This window comes from Hemiscyllium ocellatum, chromosome 1, assembly GCF_020745735.1.
Source record: "Hemiscyllium ocellatum isolate sHemOce1 chromosome 1, sHemOce1.pat.X.cur, whole genome shotgun sequence".
Taxonomy (NCBI): domain Eukaryota; kingdom Metazoa; phylum Chordata; class Chondrichthyes; order Orectolobiformes; family Hemiscylliidae; genus Hemiscyllium; species Hemiscyllium ocellatum.
This window is the reverse complement of record NC_083401.1, coordinates 19,522,984-19,549,460: the sequence shown is the minus strand read 5'-3', so window position 1 is coordinate 19,549,460 and position 26,477 is coordinate 19,522,984. Positions and strand designations below refer to the sequence as shown.

Below are 26,477 nucleotides of genomic sequence, written 5' to 3'. Positions count from 1 at the left end.
CCAAGTGGTTGGAAAAGGGAGGGATTGCAAAAGGACTTGAGCAATGTGAGGGAAAACCTCTGCATTGTCTGATTATAGTCTGGAATACACCGGACAATCTCTGGTGGAGACGCATATTAATAGCGATTTATAGAAGATAATTGGAGACATACTTGAGAGTCAACATTGTTATATTAGTCAACAATACCAAGATCATCTTGTTTCCTGTCTGTGAGACTTTGCTGTCCATTCAGTGGCTGAGGTTTTTCTGCCAAGCAGCAGATTTGGATTTGAAAAGCATTTGGCATGCTTACCTTCATCAGTCAGAAACATTGATTATAAGAGTTAGGATGTCATGTTTGTGGCTGTACAGGGCATTGGTGAGGTCACTCTTAAAATATTGCATGCAGTTCTGCGAAAGGAAAGATGTTGTGAAACTTGAAAGGGTTCAGAAAAGATTTAAAAGGGTATTGCCAGGGTTGGAGGGTTTGAGCTATATGGAGGGGCTGAATAGGCTGGGGCTGTCTGATGTTGAGGGCTGACCTTATGGAGGTTTAGAAAATCACAAGGGGCATGGATAAGTGAATAACCAAGGTCTTTTCCCCAGGGTGGGAGACTCCAAAACTAGAGGGCAAGGTTTAATGTGAGGACGAGAAAGACATAAAAAGGACCTGAGCGACGATATTTAATGCAGAGGGTGGTACGGGTATGGAATGAGCTGCCACAGGAAGTGGTGGAGCATGGGACAATAACAAAATTTAAAGGCAACTGGATGGGTATATGAATAAGAAGAATTTAGAGGGATATGGGCCAAGTGCTGGCAAATTTATATGGACTACAGTAAGGAATTCGACAAGGTTCCCCATGGTAGACCGATTAGATCTCATGGAATACAGAGAGAACTAGCCATTTGGATACAGAACTGACTCAAAGGTAGTAGACAGAGGGTGGTGTTGGACGGTTGTTTTTTAGACTGGAGGCCTGGGACCAGTGGAGTGCCACAAGGATTGGTGCTGGGTCCTCTACTTTTGTAATTTATATAAATGATTTGGATGTGAACATCGAAGGTATAGTTACAACATCTTCAAGTTTGCAGATGACACCAAAATTGGAGGTATAGTGGACAACGAAGAAGGTTACTTCACATTACAATGGGATCTTGATCAGATGGGTAAATGGGCTGAGGAGTGGCAGATGAAGTTTAATTCAGGTAAATGCGAGGTGCTGCATTTTGGGAAAGCAAATTTTATTAGGACTTATACACTTAATGGTAAGGTCCAGGGGTGTGTTGCTGAACAGAGAGACCTTAGAGTGCAGGTTCATAGCTCCTTGAAAGTGGAGTTGCAGATAGTGAATAAGGCAATTGGTATGCTTTCCTTTATTGGTCAGAGTATTAAGTACAGGAGTTGGGAGTCATGTTGTGGTTGTACAGGACATTGGTTAGGCCACTGTTGGAATATTGCGTGCAATTCTGGTCTCCTTCCCATCAGAAGGATGTTGTGAATCTTGAAAGGGTTCAGAAAAGATTTACAAGGATGTTGCCGGGGTTGAAGGATTTGAGCTATAGGGAGAGGCTGAACAGGCTGGGGCTGTTTTCCTGGAGCATTGGAGGCTGAGGGGTGACCTTCTTGAAGTTTATAAAATGCTGAGGGGCATGGATAGGATAAATAGACAAAGTCTTTTCCCTGACCAGATTTCCCAACCCAATCTAGTCCCATTTGTCAGCACCTGGCCCTATCCCTCCAAACCCTTCCTGTTCATATACCCATCCAAATGCCTTTTAAATGTTGTAATTATACCAGCCTCCACCACACCCTCTGGCAGCCCATTCCATACATGTACCACCCTCTGTGTGAAAACGTGGCCCCTTAGGTCCCTTTTTATATCTTTCCCCTCCCCTCCTAAACCTATGCCCTCTAGTTCTGGACTTCCCCACCCCAGGGAAAAGACTTCTTCAAAATAGGATTAGAATAGATGGAAGTTTGACTAGCACAAATACAGTGGGCTGTAGGGCCTCATTTTTGTACTATAAAGACCCTGATCCTCTCAATGAAGCGAGAGAGGAATTGACAGGGTGGATACTTTAAAAGATGTCGTCACAGGTTAGTGAGTCTAGAACTATCAGACACTTAAACAATAAGACAGAGGTAGGGAAAATTAGATTTCTCACAGGGTCTGTGGAACTTTCCACCCAGACGGCAGTGAAGACAGGATCATTGAAGGTTCTTAAGGCTAATGTCGATGGATTGTTGTGTTGCAAAGTAAGTATTGTGGATAGTTGAGAAAGTGGATTCAGGTCATGAATAGATCAGCCACCATTTTACTGAATCTCAGAGCAGACTCAAGACATCTGCTCCAGCCCCTGAGCGCTCTCATTCCTATCTGCATTGAGCTACCTCTTCTGTGATTCTGCAGGCAGTAGTCGTGATGTAAAGGTGCCGGTTTTAGATTGGGGTGAACAAATTTAAAAATCGCACAACACCAACTTCTAGTCCAACAGATTTATTTGGAAGCACTAGCTTTCAGAGCACCGCTCCTTCATCAGGTGGTTAAGGAGCAGCACTCCGAAAGCTAATGCTTCCAAATAAACCTGTTGAATTCTCACCTGGTGTTGTGGGATTTTTTAACTTTTCAGGTAGTAGATAACGATTTGTTATGGTTTCTAGCCATGGAGAGTCTCTGCCTTGTCTTTGAAAACACAGCCTGCACAATTGTATGGGTCTACCTCAGGACTGAGGTTTTAATATTTCGTGTGATTGAGGTTTTAATATCTCTACTTCTTCAGAAAGCTGAGGAAATTTTGGCCTGTTCACAAAGACTCTGAGGAGAAAGTGAGGACATGCACATGCTGGAGAGTCAAGAGTGTGGCACTGGAAAAAGCACAGCAGGTCAGGCAGCATCCGAGGAGCAAGAGAGTCCACGTTCCAGGCTTAACCCTTCATCAAGACTGATGAGAGGGAAGGGAGCTGAAAGATAAATGGTTGGGGGAGGGTGGGGGTGGTGGTGAGTGGAGTTGTTTGGTGGGGCTAGGGGAAAGGTAGGTGGGATGGTGATAGGTGAGCAAAGGTAGGATCTTTGTGAAGGGACCAATTTGTTTAGATGCACTATAGCAAGCAACATATCCATGAGACCATAAGACATAGGAGTGGAAGTAAGGCCATTCAGCCCATCAAGTCCACTCCACCATTCAATCATGGCTGATGGGCATTTCAACTCCACTTAGCATTCTCCCCGTAGCCCTTAATTCCTCGTGACATCAAGAATCTATCAATCTCTGCCTTGAAGACATTTAGCGTCCCGGCCTCCACTGCACTCTGCAGCAATGAATTCCACAGGCCCACCACACTCTGGCTGAAGAAATGTCTCCGCATTTTTGTTCTGAATTGACTCCCTCTAATTCTAAGGCTATGTCCACGGGTCCTAGTCTCCTCGCCTAACGGAAACAATTTCCTGGTGTCCACCCTTTCCAAGCCATGTATTATCTTGTACGTCTCTATTAAGTCTCCCCTTAATCTTCTAAACTCCAATGAACACAATCCCAGGATCCTCAGCCGTTCCTCATATGTTAAACCTAACATTCCAGGGATCATCCGTGTGAATCTCCGCTGGACACGTTCCAGTGCCAGTATGTCCTTCCTAAGGTGTGGGGACCAAAACTGGACACAATACTCCAAATGGGGCCTAACCAGAGCTTTATAAAGTCTCAGTAGCACAACGGTCTTTTATATTCCAACTCTCTTGAGATAAATGACAACATTGCATTCGCTTTCTTAATCACGGACTCAACCTGCATGTTTAACTTTAGAGAATCCTCGACTAGCACTCCCAGATCCCTTTGTACTTTGGCTTTACGAATTTTCACATCGTTTAGAAAGTAGTCCATGCTTGTATTCTTTTTTCCAAAGTGCAAGACCTCGCATTTGCTCACATTGAATTCCATCAGCCATTTCCTGGACCACTCTCCCAAACTGTCTAGATCCTTCTGCAGCCTCCCCACTTCCTCAGTACTACCTGTCTGTCCACCTAACTTTGTATCATTGGCAAACTTCACTAGAATGCCCCCAGTCCCTTCATCCAGATCATTAATATATAACGTGAACAGCTGTGGCCCCAACACTGAACCTGCGGGACACCGCTTGTCACCGGCTGACATTCCGAAAAAGAACCTGTTATCCCAACTCTCTGCCTTCTGCCAGACAGCCAATCCTCAATCCATACCAGTAGCTCACCTCGAACACCGTGGGCCCTCACCTTGCTCAGCAGCCTCCCGTGTGGCACCTTATCAAAGGCATTTTGGAAGTCTAGATAGACCACATCCACTGGGTTTCCCTGGTCTAACTTCTTCAAAGAATTCCAACAAGTTTGTCAGACATGACCTCCCCTTACTAAATCCATGTTGACTTGTTCTAATCAAACTCTGCTCTTCCAAGAATTTAGAAACCTCATCCTTAATGATGGATTCTAGAATTTTACCAACAACTGAGGTTAGGCTAATTGGCCTATAATTTTCCATCTTTTGTCTTGATCCTTTCTTGAACAAGGGGGTTACAACAGCGATCTTTCAATCATCCTGGACTTTCCCTGACTCCAGTGACTTTTCAAAGATCTCAACCAACACCTCCACTATTTCCTCAGCCACCTCCCTCAGAATTCTAGGATGTATCCCTTCGGGGCCAGAAGATTTATCAATTTTAAGACCTTTTAGCTTTTCTAGCACTTTCTCTTTTTTAATGGCAACCATACTCAACTCAGCCCACTGACTCCCTTTAATTGTTGGGATATTATTCATGTCTTCTACTGTGAAGACTGAAGCAAAGTACTTGTTAAGTTCTCCAGCTATTTCCTTATCTCCCATCACTAGGCTTCCAGTATCAGTTTGAAGTGGCCCAATGTGTACTTTTGTCTGTCGTTTGTTTCTTATGTATTGAAATTAACTTTTACTATAATTTCTAATACTACCGGCTAGCCTACCTTCATATTTGATCCTCTCCTTCCTTATTTCTCTCTTTGTTATCCTCTGTTTGTTTTTGTAGCCTTCCCAATCTTCTGATTTCCCACTGCTCTTGGCCACTTTATAGGATCTCTTTTTTTTTAATACATTTCCTGACTTCCTTTGTCAGCCATGGCTGTCTAATCCCTCCCCGTATAATCTTTCTTTTCTTGGGGATGAGCCTCTGTACAGTGTCCTCAATTATACCCACAAACTCCTGCCATTTTTGCTCTCCTGTCTTCCCCGCTAGGCTCTGCTTCCAGTCTATTTTCGTCAGTTCCTCTCTCATGCTAATGCTAAAACTTCGGAGGTATGGCATTGAGGAGACATTAGAGGTTTGGATTAGGAATTGGTTGGCTGGAAGGAGACAGAGGGTAGTAGTTGATGGATTATGTTCATCTTGGAGCGCAGTTACTAGCGGTGTACCACAAGGATCTGTTTTGGGACCATTGCTTTTTGTTATCTTTATAAATGATCTAGAGGAAGGACTTGAAAGCTGGGTAAGCAAGTTTGCGGATGACACAAAAGTCGGTGGAGTTGTGGATAGTGAGGAAGGAAGTGGTAGGTTACAGCGGGATATAGATAAGTTGCAGAGCTGGGCGGAAATGTGGCAAATGGAATTCAATGTAGCTAAGTGCGAAGTCGTTCACTTTGGTAGGAATAACAAGATGATGGATTACTGGGCTAATGGTAGGCTACTTGGTAGTGTGGATGAGCAGAGGGATCTTGGTGTCCATGTACACAGATCTCTGAAAGTTGCCACCCAGGTAAATAGTGCTGTGAGGAAGGCATATGGAGTACTGGGCTTTATTGGCAGAGGAATTGAGTTCCGGAGTCCTGAGGTCATGTTGCAGTTGTATAAGACTCTGGTGCGGCCTCATCTGGAGTATTGTGTGCAGTTTTGGTCGCCATACTATAGGAAGGATGTGGAAGCTTTAGAACGAGTGCAGAGGAGGTTTACCAGGATGTTGCCTGGAATGGTAGGAAAATCTTATGAGGAAAGGCTGAGGCACATGGGGCTGTTCTCATTGGAGAAGAGAAGGTTTAGGGGAGATCTGATAGAAGTGTATAAGATGATTAGGGGTTTAGATAGGGTAGATACTAAGAACCTTTTACAGCTAATGGAGTCAGGTGTTACTAGGGGACATAGCTTTAAATTAAGGGGTGGTAGGTATAGGACAGATGTTAGGGGTAGATTCTTCACACAGCGGGTTGTGAGTTCATGGAATGCCCTGCCCGTATCAGTGGTGAACTCTCCTTCTTTATGGTCATTTAAGCGGGCATTGGATAGGCATTTGGAAGTTATTGGGCTAGTATAGGTTAGGTAGGATTCGGTCGGCGCAACATCGAGGGCCGAAGGGCCTGTACTGCGCTGTATCCTTCTATGTTCTATGTCATGTCCTCATAATTACCTTTATTTAACTGTAACACCATTACATCCGATTTTGCCTTCTCTCTTTCAAACTGCAGACTGAACTCTACCATATTATGATCGCTGCTTCCTAAGTGTTCCCTTACTTTAAGATTTTTTATAAAGTCTGGTTCATTACAAAGCACTAGGTCCAGAATAGCCTGCCCCCTTGTGGGCTCCATGACAAGCTGTTCCAAAAAGCCATCCTGTAAGCACTCCATGAATTCCCTTTCTTTGGGTCCACTGGCAACATTATTTACCCAGTCCACCTGCATACTGAAGTCCCCCATGATCACCGTAACCTTGTCTTTCTGACATGCCTTCTCCATTTCCCGGTACATGTTGCGTCCCTGGTCCTGACCACTGTTAGGAGGTCTGTACATAACTCCCGTTATGGTTTTTTTGCCTTTGTGGTTCCTCAATTCCACCCACACAGGCTCCACATCATCCGACGCTATGTCATTCAGTGCCATACATTTGATTTTGTTCTTAACTAACAAGGCAACCCCTCCCCTCTGCCCACCTCTCTGTCTTTTCAATAAGTTGAAAAACCATGGAGGTTTAACTGCCAGTCCTGACCCCCCTGTAACCACGTCTCTGTGATGCCTACCACATCATAATCATTCACGATGATCTGTGCCATTAGTTCATCTGCTTTGTTACGAATGCTACGAGCATTCAGGTAAAGTGTCTTAATGCTAACTTTCTTATCCATTGAGACATTGGAAGTCATAAGATGTCCTAAGTTATCCTTCCTTTTTGCTGCATTCCCAGTCTGCCTCAAGTTTAAATCCACCTGCACATATGCTATCCTGCTGCGTATCTTTCCATTTAACTCCATACTCCCTGTCACTTTCACTTTCCTTCCTTCCAACTCAGAAGTTTAAAGTCCTACTGACCACCCTATTTATCCTCTTCGCTAGAACATTGGCACCTGATCGGTTCAGGTGGAGACCGTCCCAATGGTACAGATCCCCCAGGTTCCAAAACTGATGCCAATGCCCCATGAAGTGGAATCCCTCTTTCCCACACCAATCCCTTAGCCACGTGTTTACTTCCCTAATTTTCTTATCCCTATGCCAATTGGATACATCACAGTGTGGTTTGGCAACTGCCCTTCCCAAGACCGCAAGAAACTACAGAGAGTTGTGAACACAGCCCAGTCCATCACACAAACCAGCCTTCCATTCACTGACTCCACCTGTACTTCCCAGCACCTCGGGAAAGCAACCAACATAATCAAAGAGACCTTCCAACCCAGTTATAGTCTCTTCCATCGGGCAGAAGATAGAAACATTTGTAAACCTGTACAAACAGATTCAAGAATATCATCTTCCCCATTGTTATCAAGTTAATCTCTCTCCCTCTGGCTGTAACACTGTATTCTGCATTCTGTTCTCCTACCATGCTGCACTTTGATACGACCTGTCTATACGCCACACAAAATACGATTCTTAAGTGTTTCTCGGTACATGTGACAACAGTCTTGTTGATGTTTGTGAGCCCACAATGTCAGGAAGTGAGCTAGGAGGAGAAATGGAGCAGTAATAAACACAGCTTCCAGAATCCCGAGTGATCCTGATCTGGAGATCAGGCAGCCTGCAGCCCTGGTGCACGCACGTGTACACACACACACGCGCACACACACACACACACACACACACACACACTCAGTCTGTGTTTGCAGCGCTTTTTCCTTGTTCGACTGGCTTGGTAATAACCCAAAACTGTTTTCTACGAGACCCGTGGGAGACCAGAGATTTCATTCCAGTGACTCTCCTCTGTTTGGGAGATTTATTTATTTTTCCACTATCCTCAGGATTCAACCAATTTGGTCCCTGTTGCTTTTTTAAACAGGGCAGCCTTTGTACTTGGTCTGCTGATTGCTGCAATCGCCACATGTCTGAAACACACAGGATTAGAATTCACCATTTTATTTTTACTAAAAGCTCATAAATCACATCCAAAGTTTTCTTTCTTTCTCTCTCTCTCTCTCTCTTGAAAATGCGCAGCACTTTGTCTGCATGCCTCCAGCCTGAATGCGATAGGTTCACAATTAATTGAAAACAAACCCATGTCGAGGCAGCTTTCAATAAGACAAGCAATGCGCCAGGCTCAAAGTGAAGGGTCTAAAGACGACCTTGATTCGACACTGCACTGCGGTTGGAGAATTACTTCACAGATGGTTTCCTGTACAGAGCGCTAGATAAACCGTAATGATCTCAGGGCTCTGAGGTAAAATTCTGAGGGCAGCTGGCAACAAATTGGCTCAGACTCCCTCAAGTGTCAACAGGCATTCCTTGTGAGGTGTTTAAAACTCAATAAAGGATTCAATCAGGTTGACACACAGAAAGTATTTCCTCTGCGAGTGATCGAGGACGAGGGGATATCGCCTTCCTCTTGGAGCCAGGCTGTTTGGGAATTACACCAGAAAGCACTACCTGCTTTCCACATCCTCACAGTTCCAAGGGAGAGATCAACAGATTGTTTGTTAGTTTAAAGGATATGTGATAGCAAACCTGGTAAATGCAGTTGAGGTTTTTATATAAATCATTCGTTCATGGGAGGTCTAATGATATTATCACTGGATTAATGATCCAGAGACCCAGGTTATGTTCTGGGGACCCGGGTTCGAATCCTGTCATGATATGTGGTAGAATTTGAATTCAATAAAAATCGGGAGTTAGGAGTCTAATGATGATCATGAAGCCATTGTTGATTGTTGGAAAACACATCTGGTTCACTAATGCCCTTTAGGGAGGGAAACTGCCACCCTTGCATGGTCTGGCCTACATGTGACTCCAAGTAAAAAATGAGGTCTGCAGATGCTGGAGATCACAGCTGCAAATGTGTTGCTGGTCAAAGCACAGCAGGTTAGGCAGCATCTCAGGAATAGAGAATTCGACGTTTCGAGCATAAGCCCTTCATCAGGGCTTTCCTGATGAAGGGCTTATGCTCGAAACGTCGAATTCTCTATTCCTGAGATGCTGCCTAACCTGCTGTGCTTTGACCAGCAACACATTTGCAGCTACATGTGACTCCAGACCTGCAGCAATGTGGTTGACTCTCAACTGCCCTCTGGGCAATTGGGGATGGACAATAACTACCGACCTGGCCAATGACATCAACATCATGTGACTGAAGTGAAAAAAATAGGCCCGTTTGGCTGGCCAGTATTTATTGCCCCTTCCATAGTTGCGTTTGAGAAGGTGGTGGTGGGCTCCCTTCTTGAACCACTGCAGTCTATGTCCTATAGGCCATTTGGGAGGGAGTTCCTGGATTTTGGCCTTTCCACGCTGAACAAAGAAGGATACTTTTCTATGTTTTGTTTTTTTCTGGTGTCTGTTGCCTTAGTTGATGCCAGGTGGTTTTTCCAGTTTCACTCTTTTCTCGTGGTTGGTATGTCTGAATGGCTGGTGAGGCCATTTTAGAGACTAATTCAGATGTTGCTGCGGGTGTGGAGTCACATAGGCCACAGCAGGTAAGGATGACAGTTTGCTCCTCTGAAGGACATTGGTAAACCAGATTACGGCAATGGACAATGATTAGCATTAAACAGACTTTAATTACAGAATTTCCTTGAGTGACTTTAACAGAACATTGGCCTCGGAACCTCAGATACTAGATAAGTGATACCATTGATGACACCACCTCTCCCAGAAATGTGGCCTTGCTAGTGCCCCTTTAAACCTGACAGATTTTTACAAAAATTAACGATGGTTCTATCATGGTCAATATTAAACTTGTAATTCCAAATTTTAAGTGAATTCAAATTCCACCATTGTGGGATTTGAACCCAGGTCCTCAAAATACTCTCTGGGTCTGTGCACTAGTGATCCAGCAGCAACACCCCCCTGGCCATCATTGAGTGTAGATTTATGTCGGTGACTTTAATTGAGCGGCCGAATGGCTGAATTTTGCTGTTCTCCCAATCAAGTCTCCAAGTTTGAGAAATATAATTGAGAATAAAACGAAAAAAAACTAGCAGTTTGACTTTCCACTTCTCGCACACTGGGATGGAACTTGGTCACCTCTTGGGAAAGTACAGCCATATGTTTATTCAGGGAAACTGTTGGCGTAGTTTCAAACCTCAGCAAGATGCCCAGAAAGAGGAAGCAAGCTGAGAAAATAGACGTTTGCAAAACCTGCTGGTTTGGGAGCAATAGGAATGACTGCGGAATGTGATGAGCATGCAGTAGTCCAGAGGATCTGTGACATTATAAAATAGAGAAGCCGTGAGCTCAGCAGTAAGGAGGCACGCAGAAGGAGAGGGAGAGACTCTTGAATGCTTTCCTATAATCGGGTCCACATCAAATATACACAGGTTGTACAACATTTATCCCCCATCTGTATTTGTCCAGGCAACTGACTAGTTTATCGAAGACATCAAGAGTCAACTGTGTACAGAGGAATCTCAATTATCCAGCGTTCGATTATCTGAATATCAGATTATTCAGCAAGATTGCAAGGTGCCGATGATTGGCTAAAGCATGTATTCGATAATCTGGAATTCGATTAGCCGCACAAAATACTCTCTGCCTGTGTCCTTTGGATAATCGAGGTCCCTCTGTAGTTCAGTACTGACATCATGCAGCAACTGGGCACAATGGAGATGGCATGTTCTCTAGAGTGTGTCACTAATTAGGGTGACGAAATGAGGGAAAGGAGCAACGCATGTTGTGTCGTTTAGTTATATAGAGACGCGAGAGAGAATCTGACCGAGATCAGAGATGACAGATGAATAATTGTGTTCATTATTTCACAATCTGTTCAGTAATCATGATCACGATTAAGCTCAGCAGTCATTAAGGAATGTCCCTTGGGGAATACCATATCCAGATTGGAGTCTATAAGCCAAATACCTTCTTGCTGACAGTGATTATATTTTAATTGAATGTGAGTTAAATTGACACGTGCTAATGTTTATAAAGTGCTACAGCGTCAAAGTGCATCAACATTACCATTACACCCTATGTGAAAGTATAATCTCCTTGTAATGACCTGCTGGTCCTGCCTCAAGGACGGGTGTCAGTCAATGTGACATGTAACCCCTCTATAATTTCACTGCTCAGGAGTCTTCCCCTTAGACTCTCCTTTCACATTAATGCCGATGGAGGTAGCTTTAACCTAATAATTTCCCCTTGTTATTTCAACAGTCCAATTACAAATATCTGCCTGACCAATCCAGTTCACAGTCACAGACCTGCTGCCGTTTCCAGTCCTCTCAGACTCCTATCAGCTCGAAATAACACCAGCTTATCAGTGACTTCCTCAAGCCTGCCCACCATCTAAAGCCACCAGTTACAAGTGTAATGGAATACTCTACACTTACCTGGATTATTGCAGCTCCCACACTATTTGGAAATCTTGACACCATCCAGGACAAAGCAGCCCATTCGATTAGCACTTGTACCACCAACTTCCTCCACCACCAACACTCAGTAGCAGCAGTGTGAGTTAAATCAAGATTCAGTGCAGAAATTCACCAAAGATCCTCAGCCAGCAGCTTCCAAATCCATGACCACTTCTGTTCAGAAGATTGGACACTACAAATTCCCCTCCAAATCACTCTTCTTTCTAATGACACTCTGGGCCTACATACAGCACATGGACTTTTTCTTAAGTCACTTTGGATGTGCGCATTGCTGGTTGGCCAGCTTTTTATTGCCTGTCCCTAGTTGTCCCTTCAGAAAGTAATAGTAAGCTACCCTCTTGAATTGCTACAATCCATATGCTGTACATTTGCCCCACAATGTCCTTTGGGTGGGAATTCCAGGGTTTTGACCCAGTGATGCTGAAAGAATGGTGATATATTTCCAAGCGAGGATGGTGAGTATCTTGAGAGGAATTGCAGGTGGTGATGTTCCCATATTCCTGCTGCCCTTGTCCCTGTAGATGGAAGTAATCATAGGTTTGGAAGGTGCTGTCTGAGGATTGTTGGAGGATTTCTGCAGTGCATTTTGTGGTGGAGGGAGTGGGTGTTGGTTTATGTAGTGCTCATCAAGTGGACTGCAGCAGTTCAAGAAGGCAGCTCACCATCACCTTCTCAAAGGCAACTAAGGGTGGGCAATAAATGATGGCTGAGTCAGTGATGCCCATGTCCCATAAATTAACATAAAGTCTTGTCAACCTTTTATTGCTAAGGCCTGGGGGAACATCTGGGATTCCCCCAGATGTCTTTGACTCATAGTGAGTTTTGAGAAGGTCTGTAGCTCAGGTTGAGGTTCTGGATGTAGGTTTGCTCGCTGAGCTGGAAGGTTCATTTTCAGATGTTTCGTCACCATACTAGGTAACATCATCAGTGAGCCTCCGAATGAAGCACTGCTTTTTATTGATATGCTTGGATTTCCTTGGTTGGTGATGTCATTTCCTGTGGTGATGTCATTTCCTATGGTGATGCCATTTGCTGTTCTTTTTCTTAAGGGGTGGTAAATGGGATCCAAGTCAATGTGTTTGTTGATCGAGTTCCGGTAGGAATGCCATGCTTTGACTGAAGTGGCTGAGATTGGTTAACTGAGCACAGGCCAGCCATTGAAACCAAGGCCCTTCCTTTATCAGTACTCCTTACCCCTACACATTTGCTAGCTGCAAAATTCAGAGAAGTTTTCATTTTCTTCAAAAAGTAAGATCCTTTGTAAACAGTGGACCATGGCTAGAGCTGATATTAATAACCTTAATCACCGATGATCTGCAGTTTGATCCAGTCACAGACAGGTGGCCTGGAAAACAGCTTAAGTCCTGATAAATTACCCTGTTGGCCTATTATTAAAAGCTCAGTAGTTCCACTTGTATACAATTATCTGCAGGAACACCGTGGGCAGCAGCAGTCATGACTAGTTAGAAGTCCCACAACATGAGAACAACCTTCAATTAAAAACTCACCACAACAACAGCTTTTTGGGAACAATTCCAAGACAGCATTCCAAGACGTAATGGCAGCATTCACTATACAAAAAAAAATTGGAACAGGTCCAAAGAATGAGGCAGTAGATTGGGAAAACTTGGCCAAAGAAGAAAGTTTTGACACAACCCCATGGAGGATGGGGGAGAGGCAGATCAGATGGAAAGAAGAAATTATGGCACTGAGGTCTTCGGCACTCGAAGGCACTGGTTCAGAGGGAGCAGTGAAATCCTGAATATGGAGTTGGAGGCCAGAGGGCGATTCACGTGAAAATTCCAACACTTCAGAAAGCATTCCGAGCATGTGAAATAGGAATGGTATCCGTGGAAAGAGAAACATAGTTGACGTTTCAATTCAATGATTTGACACCAGAACTCTCGGAGTATTTTCAGTACTTTGTGTTTTGACTCTCAGCCATACTTCACTTTTGCCCCCTCAGAGGGGTGTGTGTCAGTGGCAGTGAGAAGATGTTGAGTTAGTGGAGATCTTCCAGACTCCCTATCAAGGGATTAAAACTAGCCTCAATGGAAATTGAGAGGAAATGGTGGTGTCCAGGGTAAAGGAAATAGAATCATTTGTATCCAACTCTTGATCGTTTAATAGTGACCTCTGCTGTTGCCAGTCACTCGCCCATGTAGTATGACAGATTGGAAGAAAGGAGGACTTAGAATCACAGAGTTGTACATCACAGAAGAAGACCCTTCAATCCAACTCATCCATGCCAACCAGATATCCTAAATTATTCTAATGCCATTCGCGAGGACTTGGTCCATATCCCTCCAAACCCTTCCTATTCATATACACATCCAGGTACCTTTTAAATGCTGTAATTGTACCAGCCTCCACCATTTCCTCTGGCAGCTCATTTCCATACATGCACTACCCTCTGTATGGAAAAGTTACCCCTTAGGTCTCTTTTATATTCTTTCCTTTCTCACCTTAAACCTATGTCCTCTATTTCTGGACTCCCCCACCCCAGAGAAAGGACCTTGTCTATTTACCCTATACATGCCCCTCATGATTTTATAAACCTGTATGAGTCACTCCTTAGCCTCCAACACTCCAGAGACAACAGCTCCAGCCTATTCAGCCTCTCCCTTAGCTCAACCCTTTCAAGTTTCCTATAGCAGGGAGACTAGAATTGAACACAATATTCCAAAAGTGGGCTTGAATTTCTATCGTGCCTTTTGTAGCCATAGGACAGGTTTTTTTTTTACAGTGAAAGAATTGTGTTTGAAGCATCATCACTGTTGTAGTATAGGAACCTAGTTCCCAGTTTGTGTATAACAAGCATAACAACATGTGATAATGGCCTGACCATCCACTTGTTGCCTGAGAAAGAAATATTGGCCACCTTACCATCTGCCAGTCTCTCTCCTTCATCTCAAGAGATCAGCATCTTTTAAAATTCCTTTTCCCCCTCATCTAACACTCAGCTTGCAACTCAGTAAGACTGTGCAGACAGTACCTTCCAAATCCACAACCACTTCCATCTAGGAAGACAAGGGCAGCAGATATGTGGGAACTCCACCCCCAGCACAATGCACATGTGGAAATGGGTGTGTGTGTGTGTGTGTGTGTGTGTGTTTCCTGCCCCCCACTGATTGCAATGGCTTGAATGGGAAACTCTGCCGTTGCCTTCTCTTAGGGCAGTTAGAGATGTACAGTAAATTCTGGTCTCACCAGCAATGCCTACATTCTATCAACAAATTTTTAAAGAGCTTGCTTTAAATGTTTCTTAGCTGAAAATGTGTTGCTGGAAAAGCGCAGCAGGTCAGGCAGCATCCACGGAGTAGGAGAATCGACGTTTCTTTAGGAATGAGGAAAGTATGCCAAGCAGGCTAAGATAAAAGGTAGGGAGGAGGGACTTGGGGGAGGGGCATTGGAAATGCGAAAGGTCAGTGAGAGAGGGACTCACTGAAATCCTTGTAGAGGGAGGAAGAGAGCTTCATCAAGGAAGGCATCCTTGCAAGAGGATTTGCAGTAGGTTAAAATCTTCAAGAAGAAAGTGAGGACTGCAGATGCTGGAGATCAGAGCAAGGATGCCTTCCTTGATGAAGCTCTCTTCCTCCCTCTACAAGGATTTCAGTGAGTCCCTCTCTCACTGCCCTATCGCATTTCCAACGCCCCTCCCCCAAGTCCCTCCTCCCTACCTTTTATCTTAGCCTGCTTGGCACACTTTCCTCATTCCTGAAGAAGGGCTCATGCCCGAAATGTCGATTCTCCTGCTCCTTGGATGTTGCCTGACCTGCTGTGCTTTTCCAGCAACACATTTTCAGCTCTGATCTCCAGCATCTGCAGTCCTCACTTTCTCTTAAATGTTTTTTAGTTGTTCCCCCTGAACTACCCCCTGTGGTAGCGAGTTCCATAGACCCTTTAGTTAAAGTGAATCTGCTGAATTCTCTTTGGGATTTATTTCTGACGATCTTTATAGGTGTTCCCTCAACTTTGGACTCCCCTACAACAACATTTACTATACTTGCACTTTCAAAGTCTTTCGTAATTGTATAGATCATAGTTAGCTTCCCCCTCTTCCGAATCATCAATGTCTCTCAATTCTGGTTCCCTGCTTGTAAAGTCTTGATTTTCTTTTTAGCAAAAAAGTTTTTTTTTAAAAACGATGCGTTTTGTACTTGTGGAAAATATCCCCTCTGTCGATGTTCTTCCCACACAGGGTGGGAGAGTTGTTTGCCAGTTTATGTCTGCATGTTTGTCACAGATACGCCACCAACCAGTGAAGCGTTATAAAAATAACAGAAAAATAACCTTGCCAAATATTTTTCTTTCCATGAAGGCAGCTGCTTTTGAACATTAGCCTGAGACATGACGCCCTCTGGTGGTTGCTGCCTCCCTGCTATTACATCGACAGGTTTTTTTAAGAAACAAAGGGATTGTAGTCATGTTGTGTCCCTCAAAACTGTCAGATGTCTCAAAGCTTTTTGCAGGAATTGCAGGCATTTTTAACTTGGCGATGGAGGAAACACAGTAGTCCACTTGCACACAACAGGTTTCCATAAACAGCAATGCAAAATGCCTTATGATGTGAGGGATCAATACTGGCTAGAATATCAGGGACCTTCCCTCGTCTTGAGTCTTACAGCTTGGAAAAAGACCCTTCGGTCCAACTCGTCCATGCTGACCAGGTTTCCCAAACTAAACTAGTCCCACTTGCTTTTGTGTGGTTCATATCCCTCTAAGAAGAAAGTGAGCACTGCAGATGCTGGAGATCAGAGCTGAAAGTGTGTTGCTGGAAAAGCGCAGCAGGTCAGGCAGCATCCAAAGAGCAGGCGAATCGACGTTTTGGGCATGAGCCCTTCTTCAGGAAGAAGGGCTCATGCCCAAAACGTCGATTCTCCTGCTCTTTGGATACTGCCTGACCTGCTGTGCTTTTCCAGCAACACATTTTCAGCTCATATCCCTCTAAACCTTTCCTATGCATGTACCTGTCCAAATGTCTTTTGAATGATGTAACTGTACCTGCATCAATAACTTCCTCTGGCAGTTCATTTCACATACGAACCACCCTCTTTGTGAAACATTTGCCCCTCAGGTCCCTTTTAAAACTTGCCCCTCTCATCTTAAATCTATGCCCTTTGGTTTTGAACTCCCCTACTCTTGGAAAAAGACCTTGGCTATTCACCCTATCTATACCCCTCATGATTTTGCAAAGCTTGATTAGGTCACCCCTCAACCTCCTAAGCTCCAGTGAATAAAGTCCCATTCTGTCCAGCCACTCAAACCCTATATTTCTGGTAAAATCCTGGTAAATGTTTTCGGAACCCTCTTCAATTTAAGAGTATTCTTCCGAGAGCAAGACAATCAGAACTTTACATAGTACTCCAAAAGTGGCCTCACCAATGGCCTGTAATACCCCTCAACATGACATTCCAACTCCTCTATTCAGTGGTCTCAGCAATAAAGACAAGCATGGTAGACACCTTCTTACCATCCTGTCTACCCGTGATGAACATTTCAAAGAATTATGTACCTAAACCCCTCAGTCTTTCTGTTATATCAAATTAAAAATGACATAACACCAGGTTTACTCCAGCAGGTTTATTTGGAAGTACTAGCTTTCGGAGTGCTGCTCAATCAGGTAGCTGTGGAGCAGGATCATCAGACACAGAGTTTATAGCAAAAGACCACAGTTGCATGCAACTGAAATGGTATATTGATATATCGAGGCCCTACCATTAATTGTATAAGTCCTGCCCTTGTTTTCGTTTTATCAAAGCGCAACACCTCACATTTATTCAAATTAAACTGCATCTCCCACTCCTCAGCCCTTTGGCCCAATTGATTAAAATCCCTTTGTAATCTTAGACAACTGTTTTCACTGTCCACTCCACCACCAATTTTGTTGTCATCCACAAATGTACTAACCATACCTCCTAAAGTTTCAGTGAAATTATTTATGTAAGTAACAAAAAGCAAATTGACACTCGTTCCACTTTCCAGCACTAGGCCCATAGAATTGGATGTGATGTCATTTCAAGCACCTTTTAAAGGTTGTAAGGTTTCCTGCCTCAACTACCCCCCCACCCCAGTACTGATTCCCCAGCCACAAAGCACTCTATAGGGATTGGATTGAGTTTCTGTCACCTTGTGTACCTTGCCACCAGCAACGAAAAGCAAACCTCTCGGTGATCAGAAGCAAAATACTCTGGATGCTGAAGATCAGTAAGCCAAAACAAAAAGTGCTGGAGAAACTCAGCAGGTCTGGCATCATCTGCGGAGGAAAAAAACAAATGGCCAAGTCTCCTTTGGAACCCAATGTGGTTTTCGATATTGTGTGATGGATGACTGCTTGCTGCATTCAAGATGGCGCCGGAGCGTGGTGACATTTTGTGAGCTCTCTACAGCAAATATTAATCTTACATATCTTACTGTTCTAAATCACAATTGTAAGTCTATTTCTCTGTCTTTGCACCTTCTCTATGGCTGTAACACTGTAGTCTGCTACCCTGATGCCCTTTGTATGGCATGATCTGCCTGTACAGCACACAAAACACTTTTCACTGTATCTTGGTACATTGTGACAACAATCAATGCTTAGACAACCGAGAAACCCGGGCCTCTGTTTAACCTGTTGTGTGTAAAATGGTGCCCCTGACAGTGTGGCAGTCCTTCAGAGCTGCATGGGAGTGCCAGCTTTAGTTCCGAAGAAGATTCTTACTGGACCGAACGTTAACTCGGTTTTTCTCTCCACAGGTGTTGCGGGACCTGCTGAGCTTCTCTGGCACTTCCTGTTTCTGTGGCTGTGTCAGGTGTTGGTTGTCATGTTTCACAGGCTTCGGGTTTTGAAGTAAGATTAGCGGCCATCACTTTGCACACAGTAAGATCCATGATCTGTGCTGTGATATTGGTCATCCAAGCTGCTTACACTGGCTGATGTTGGACACCTTGTAGGCTTTATCTTGGTTTGGTTGTGAGGCCTTAGCTGAGGAGGATCTGTGAGGGAGGGGAGTGGGGGAGAGTGGGGATGGCCAAGTGAGGGTTTGGGAATCAGTTCCTGCCACTGTGGTTTGTGGCAGACATGGAAACTGTTCAGAAATAACACTTCAGATCTGACTAATCTGACTGCTGTCTTCAGGCCTTGCTCAGGTCTCCAGGTGGGGACAGCTCGTACATTAACCAGTTAGTAATCTATAAAAACGTAATCACTTTGGGATTCTGGATTTCTGGACACTGTGTGAATTCTGTTCAGGTTGTCGCTCTTTCTCATCGATTCATTTCTTCACTGTCTGTGATCCCAATTTGTTCACTTTTCCGAATTGGGCCTTCTTCAGGAGTGCTCATTATCGAGATATTCAGCAACAGGTTGCATCATCACAACACAATGCACAGCCCTCTCTCTCCCTCCCTGTAAGTGGAGGAAGTAGGCCATTCAGCCCATTGAACGGTAGAACAGACTCAATGAGATTGTAGCTGATCGAATAATCCTCAGCTCCACTTTCCTGCCTTTTCTCTATAACATTTGGTTCCCTTCCTCATTAAGAATCAGTCTACCCCAGTATTGAATATATTTTAAGATCCAGCAATCTCTTTTTCTCCCTCCCTCTCTTTCTTTTGCTCCCTCTCTCCTTCCCTCCCTTCCTTCCTTCCTTTCTCCCTCTCTCTTCCATCCTCTGTCTTTCTCTTCCTTCCTTCCTTTTTCTTTCTTTCTTTCTTTCTTTCTTTCTTTCTTTCTTTCTTTCTCTCTCTCTCTCTCTCTCTCTCTCTCTCTCTCTCTCCACCCTCCCATCTTTCTTTCTCTTTGTCTTTCTCTCTGTCTCGCTCCTCCCCAATGCTTGGCACTACACTACACTTCTTTATAATTTGGTTTTGTATTTTTTGGAACTGCGGTATTCATTCAGGTTAAAAGTGATCCCTGTAGCAGTTAAAACATCCCTGCTCAGCTCTTTTGAGTTGCCAGGAAAGCAGCCTTTCAGTGTGAACACACCTTCTACAGCTTTACCATCTCTGAGGCAGGAGCATGTCGCTTCAGGAGGCTGTGCCTAAACTCTCGCCTGGCAATCCTAATGCAGTACTGAAGGAGTGCTGCACTGTCACAGTCGAGGTACTGGGTACTGGTGTAGTGGTAAAAACAATGACTGCAGCTTCTGGATTAGTGGTGCTGGAAGAGCACAGCAGTTCAGGCAGCATCCAAAGTGCAGCGAAATCGACGTTTCGGGCAAAAGCCCTTCATCAGGAATAAAGGCAGTGAGCCTGAAGCGTGGAGAGATAAGCCAGAGGAGGGTGGGGGTGGGGAGAAAGTAGCATAGAGTACAATGGGTGAGTGGGGGAGGGGATGAAGGTGACAGGTCAGGGAGGAGAGGGTGGAGTGGATAGGTGGAAAAGGAGATAGGCAGGTAGGACAAGTCCAGACAAGTCATGGGGACAGTGCTGAGCTGGAAGTTTGAAACTAGGATGAGGTGGGGGAAGGGGAAATGAGGAAACTGTTGAAGTCCACATTGATGCCCTGGGGTTGAAGTGTTCCGAGGCGGAAGATGAGGTGTTCTTCCTCCAGGCGTCTGGTGGTGAGGGAGCGGCGGTGAAGGAGGCCCAGGACCTCCATGTCCTCGGCAGAGTGGGAGGGGCAGTTGAAATGTTGGGCCACGGGGCGGTGTGGTTGATTGGTGCAGGTGTCCCAGACATGTTCCCTAAAGCGCTCTGCTAGGAGGCGCCCAGTCTCCCCAATGTAGAGGAGACCGCATCGGGAGCAACGGATACAATAAATGATATTGGTGGATGTGCAGGTAAAACTTTGGATGTGGAAGGCTCCTTTAGGGCCTTGGATAGAGGTGAGGGAGGAGGTGTGGGCACAGGTTTTACAGTTCCTGCGGTTGCAAGGGAAAGTGCCAGGATGGGGAGGTGGGTTGTAGCGGGGCGTGGACGTGACCACGTGGTCACGGAGGGGACTGTCTTTGCGGAAGGCAGAAAGGGGTGGGGAGGGAAATATATCCCTGGTTGTGGGGTCTTTTTGGAGGTGGCGGAAATGTCGCCGGATGATTTGGTTTATGTGAAGGTTTGAGAAGTGGAAGGTGAGCACCAGAGGCGTTCTGTCCTTGTTACGGTTGGAGGGTTGGGGTCTGAGGACGGAGGTGCGGGATGTGGACGAGATGCGTTGGAGGGCATCTTTAACCACGTGGGAAGGAAAATTGCGGTCTCTAAAGAAGGAGGCCACCTGGTGTGTTCTGTGGTGGAACTGGTCCTCCTGGGAGCAGATAACGGCGGAGGCGGAGGAATTGGGAATACGGGATGGCATTTTTGCAAGAGGTAGGGTGGGAAGAGGTGTAATCCAGGTAGCTGTGAGAGTTGGTGGTTTGTAAAAAATGTCAGTGTCAAGTCGGTCGTCATTAATGGAGATGGAGAGGTCCAGGAAGGGGAGGGAGGTGTCAGAGATGGTCCAGGTAAATTTAACGTCAGGGTGGAATGTGTTGGTGAAGTTGATGAATTGCTCAACTCCTCGCGGGAGCATGAGGTGGCGCCAATGCAGTCATCAATGTAGCGGAGGAAGAGGTGGGGAGTGGTGCTGGTGTAATTACGGAAGACACCAATGTAGCGGAGTACACTTCTCTCTCACACATAGCTGAAACTTATAGACATGTTGCTATCTTAGTAGGTGAGGAGCCCCTTACAGGGGCTTTCTTAAGGCAAAAGGTGGCAATAAGATTTTCACGTAACTGGGCACAGGGATAAATGTTGACCTGACAGTCGGTAACCGTTGTTTTTATGTAGTGTTTCAGGCTTGGCAAATCTCAGCATGGCAACCTATGGGATTGAAATTAAGTCAGTAGTAACCATGAAGTTGGTTCGGAAAACCTGTCTGGTCCACTAATGTTCTTGTAGCGAAGGAAATCTTCCATCCAAAACTAATATGATAAGATTTAGGATCAGAGGTAGGCCATTCAGCCCATTGAGTGCCATTTGGTGATATCATGACTGATCTGGTAATCCTCAACAGCATTTTCATTCCTTGCCCTCATTACTCAACCTGGCCTACATGTGACTCCCAGATGTACTGTAATGTGTTGACTCTTAACTGCTCTCTGCAGTGGCTGTGCAAGTCGCTGCGTTCAAAGAAAATTAGCAGTGTGCAACAAATGTTGACCTTGTCAGTGACAAGAACAACTGAGGAATGAACTTAAAGCAAAAATTGTTAAATCTGGGCCATGTCTTCCCTGAGAGGTCTCACAATCCCACAACACTTTTTAAGAGATGATCTTCTCTGGCATCCTGACCAATGTATCCATCAATCAATGTATTAAAACAGATGGTTCTTTCTCCTTCACATTCATGCTACCCATGATGGATTTTCCACTCTCTTTCTTGAGCGTGTGTCTGTTGAGCACAGTAAAGTTGTCAAAGCAAGAAATGTTGTACAAGTCATAAATATTAACTCAGCGGGTCTAGCATCAGGTGTGGGAAGAAAGCAGAGTTTAACATTTAGGTTCCAGTAACCCTTCTTCAGAGCTCTTTATAACCGTTGTGAGGGAGGGTCACTGGATCTGAAATGCTAACTCTGAGTTCTCTCTGCAGATGCTGCCAGACCTGCTGAGTTTTCTCGGCGATTTCTGTTTTTGATCCCGAGGCTGTGACAGGAACCCTTCTCTCACTTCTCTCTCACACATAGCTGAAACTTATAGACATGTTGCTATCCTAGTCGGTGAGGAGCCCCTTACAGTACTTTTCTTAAGGCAAAAGATGGCAATAAGATTTTCACATAACTGGGCACAGGGATAAATGTTGACCTGACAGTCGGGTAGCCGTTGTTTTTTAGCGATATTTACAATGGGATCTTCTATGTTGAGCTGAGAGGAAAGACAGGTCCTCCTCTTAATGTTTTAACCAGAGAAACAGCACTTGCGCCTGTGCTGCACTTTGAGTGCACTTCATTTTGTGTATTGCGTTAATGGGAGGTAACACCTTTTAAGGTAAATCATGAGACCATGTCCCTGCGAAGGTGGCCACCAAAGAACCCCTTTGGAGAAGAACAGCTGCCTAGGTCAAAATGTTCTCAGCCTCTGTACCACCAAAGATTAACCAATCAGAAACCCATTGTGGTTGGTAGAAGCTTACTCTGTACACAGTTTCGAGGTCAAAATCCATGTCTGATGTCAATATTCAGGCTCAGAGCTCCCTCTGGAAAATCCTGAACTGGGTCTCGAAATGTGGAAGTATCCTGAGAAAGAATGACAATCCCCTCACCCTGCTGAGCATGTAAAAAGGCAGCTCCTGTCAACATCATCCACCACACACGCACACACACACTTGCATTAAATAACCTTGCATTTTCTGTTCGACACAATCTGATTTTTCAATGACGCTGAACATTAAGGGATTTGCAAAGCAATTTAACAAATGACATGTTTTTCTCTTTCACTGTGCAATGTGATTCTAAATTAATAAGTTGAAAAAAGGTCTTTGAAACCCGTACTCCAAGCAAATATGTAAGAGGTTCCCAGTATGTTGTTGTTCCATTTTTTCAATTGGCCCTTCCTAAATCTTTTCTCTTGCATTCTGTCTTCTTTCCTCTCTTTATTTATCTCAATTTCTCCCTGATCCCTTTTATCTCAATCTCCATTTCTCTCTCTCTCCTCTCTTCCCCCAATCCCTTTTGTCTCATTTGCCATTTCTCTCTCTCTTAACCCCTTTCTCCCTTAAATTTCTTTCCCTGATATCTCTCCTACCATCCTGCCCTGTCCTCTTGCAGTTACCCTGTCCCCTCCATCTCTTTGCTCTGCTACTTTCCATGCCCTCTGCTCTCCCACTCCCCAAAACTGCCTTCCTTGGCCGTTCCCACTCTCCCACTGAGATGTCCTCCTTCTTATTGTGAATGGAAGGAGTCCCTATCCTTGATCCTCTGTTTGTCCAGGAGCCATTCTCAGTGTATGAGGCGAGGGAAAGAGTCTATAAACTCTCGAGCTTCACAGCAACAGAAGGGGGAGCACTACCAATGACTCCTGGGGTGTTTGGAGGCATCAAGCCTAATGCGGACCCCCTCTGAGTGACACAGATTGACTCAGCCTTAACTAGGCCTCAAACCCTGGGCTCTCCCTCTATGTACAAGTCTATCCAGTGCCGGGTTCACTGTTGCCAAGTGATTCTTTGGGAGGCTGCGTGCTTGCTTTTCAAGGTCAGAGCGGGTGATCATGTTTAAATTCATTGCGAAACAGAATAAAAGTCTCTCGGATAGAGCTAGTCGCTAAGCAACAGAGGCTTTGGCATATTGTGGACAGCTTGCAGTGTTTAGTTTTGTCCACTTAGCTTTTCGAGAACATTTATGGAAGTGTTTTAACCACACGCACAAATAAATGATGACTTTTTTTCCCCACAAAGAAAAGATCATATGAGTTTATGGGCAATTAGGAGTAATCTTCGAGGTGTTTACTGTGTCAGTATCCAATGACTAATGGAAAGACTAGTTGCTGCCAGCAGAATAGGGTGGATGCTTGTGCAGTCAAGATGGGATTAGGAAAAAAGAACTGAAAGGATTTCTTGTTTTTACAACCTCAGGATGAACCTGAGTGTTTAACAGCCAGTGAAGTATAGTCGCCGTTGTATTGCTGTGAGTGCAATAGGCAGCTTGCACGCACTGAGCTCACACGAGGTGCACTGAGACAATGACCAACCTTATCTGTTAGGATGTTGCTGGTTGAGCAAGAAATATAGACCAACTCACCAAGAGGAACGGACCTCCTCTCGAATGTTGCTGAACTAAACGACATGATGAGGGGCAACATGGTGACTCAGTGGTTAGCACTGCTGCCTCGCAGCACCAGGGACCCAAGTTCGATTCCAACCTCTGGCGACTGTCTGTGTGGAGTTTGCACATTCTCCCCATGTCTGTGTGGGTTTCTTCCGGGTGCTCTGGTTTCCTCCCACAGTCCAAAGATGTGCAGGTTAGGTAGATTGGCCTTGCGATATATAGGATTAGTGGGATGCGGTATGTCTGGGTAGGATGCTTATCAGAGGGTTGATGTGGACTCAATGGGCTGAATGGCCTGCTTCCGCATTGTAGGGATGTTTCTGAAGCTTTGTGTCTTTCACTCATCAGGACTTGCAGAAGAATGTCTAATTTTGAACTGGATGTTTCGGTGTTGGACTGAGGTGTACAAAGTTAAAATCACACAACACCAGGACTCCAGATCTTTTTCAGTATATAACTTCAGTTGCATCACACTCTAAACTTTTGCTATAAATTTTGTGTCTTATGATCTTAAACTCCACAACCATCTGATGAAGGAGCATGCTCCAAAAGTTAGTTTTTCCAAATAAACCTGTTTGACTATAACCTGGTGTTGTGTGAATTTTAATTTTGAACAGTTGCAACAAAATACTATCTTCAATTCTGGTCTCCGTGCTATAGGAAGGATGTATAAAACTTAAAAGATTTACAAGGATGTTGGCAGATTTGTTGGGTTTGAGTTATAGGGAGTGGCTCATTAAGCTGGGGCTATTTTCCCTGGAGCGTTGGAGGCTGAGGGGTGACCTTACTGAAGGTTATGAAATCATGGGGGGCAATAGGGTAAATGGACAAGAACTTTTCCCCAGGGTTGGGGAGTCCGAAATGAGAGGGCATAGGTTTGAGAGGGGAAAGATTTAAAAGGGACCGAAGGGGCAACTTTTTCATGCAGTGGGTGGTAAGTGGATGGCATGAACTGAGAGAGGTGGTGGTGGAGGCTGGTACAATTACAACATTTAAAGGCATCTGGATGGGTATATGAATAGGAAATGTTTACAGGGAAATGGGTCAAATGCTGGCAAATGAGACGAGACTTATTTAGGATATCTGGTCAGCATGGACAAGTTGGACCAAAAGGTCTGTTTCTGTGTTGAATGTCTATTTGATTCTATGACTCTATTAATCAAAAATAGTTTTAAGACTGTTGGTCCTTAGCCCAGAGGGGTTGGAATTCAGTTGGGGGAATGTTTACTTTCATTTATTTCAATTCTGTTATTAACATTATGACTTTGTAATGGCCAGAGTGTGTGTCCCTCCTGGAGTCACAGAGTCATAGCGATGTAGAGCATGGAAACAGACCCTTCGGTCCAACTCATCATTGTCGACCAGATATCAGACTCTTTGGTCCAACCAGTCCATGTCACCCATAATCCCAAACTAAACCAGTCCCACCTGCCTGTTCCTGGCCCATATCTCTCCAAACCTTTCGTATTGATAAACCTATCCAAATGTCTTTTCAATGCTGTAATTGTACCAGCATCCACCATTTTCTCTGGCAGTTCATTCCACGCATGAACCACTCTCTGCCCCGCAAAAGTTGTCCTTTTTAAATCTTTATTTGTTCACCTTAAACATATGCCCCCTAATTTTGAACTCCCCTACCCTAGGGAAAAGACCTTTGCCATTCACCTTATCTGCGCCCCTCATGATTTTATAAACCTATGTAAGGTCACCACTCAACCTCCTACAATCCAGTGAAAGAAGTCTGAACCTTTCCAGTCTGTTTTTATAACTGAAACCCTCCAATCCTGGTAAATCCTTTCTGACCTTCTCCAGTTTAATGATATCCTAATTATAACAGGGTGACCAGAACTGGACAGAGTACTCCAGAAGGGGCCTCCGCAATGTCCAGTACAAAGTCGACATGACATCCTAATTCTGATACACAAAGGCCTGAGCAATGAAGACATGCATGCATACATGCATGCCAATCCAGTAGTTAGTACCCATCCCTAATTAACCAGAAGGC

General features: G+C 44.6%; 1 protein-coding gene across 1 annotated transcript in view; it reads left to right on the top strand.

Annotated features, from left to right (window-relative positions):
* Positions 1 to 26,477, top strand: part of adissp (adipose secreted signaling protein) — a 134,735-nt gene that overhangs the window by 63,431 nt on the left and 44,827 nt on the right. The gene's annotated exons all lie outside the window — the stretch shown is intronic.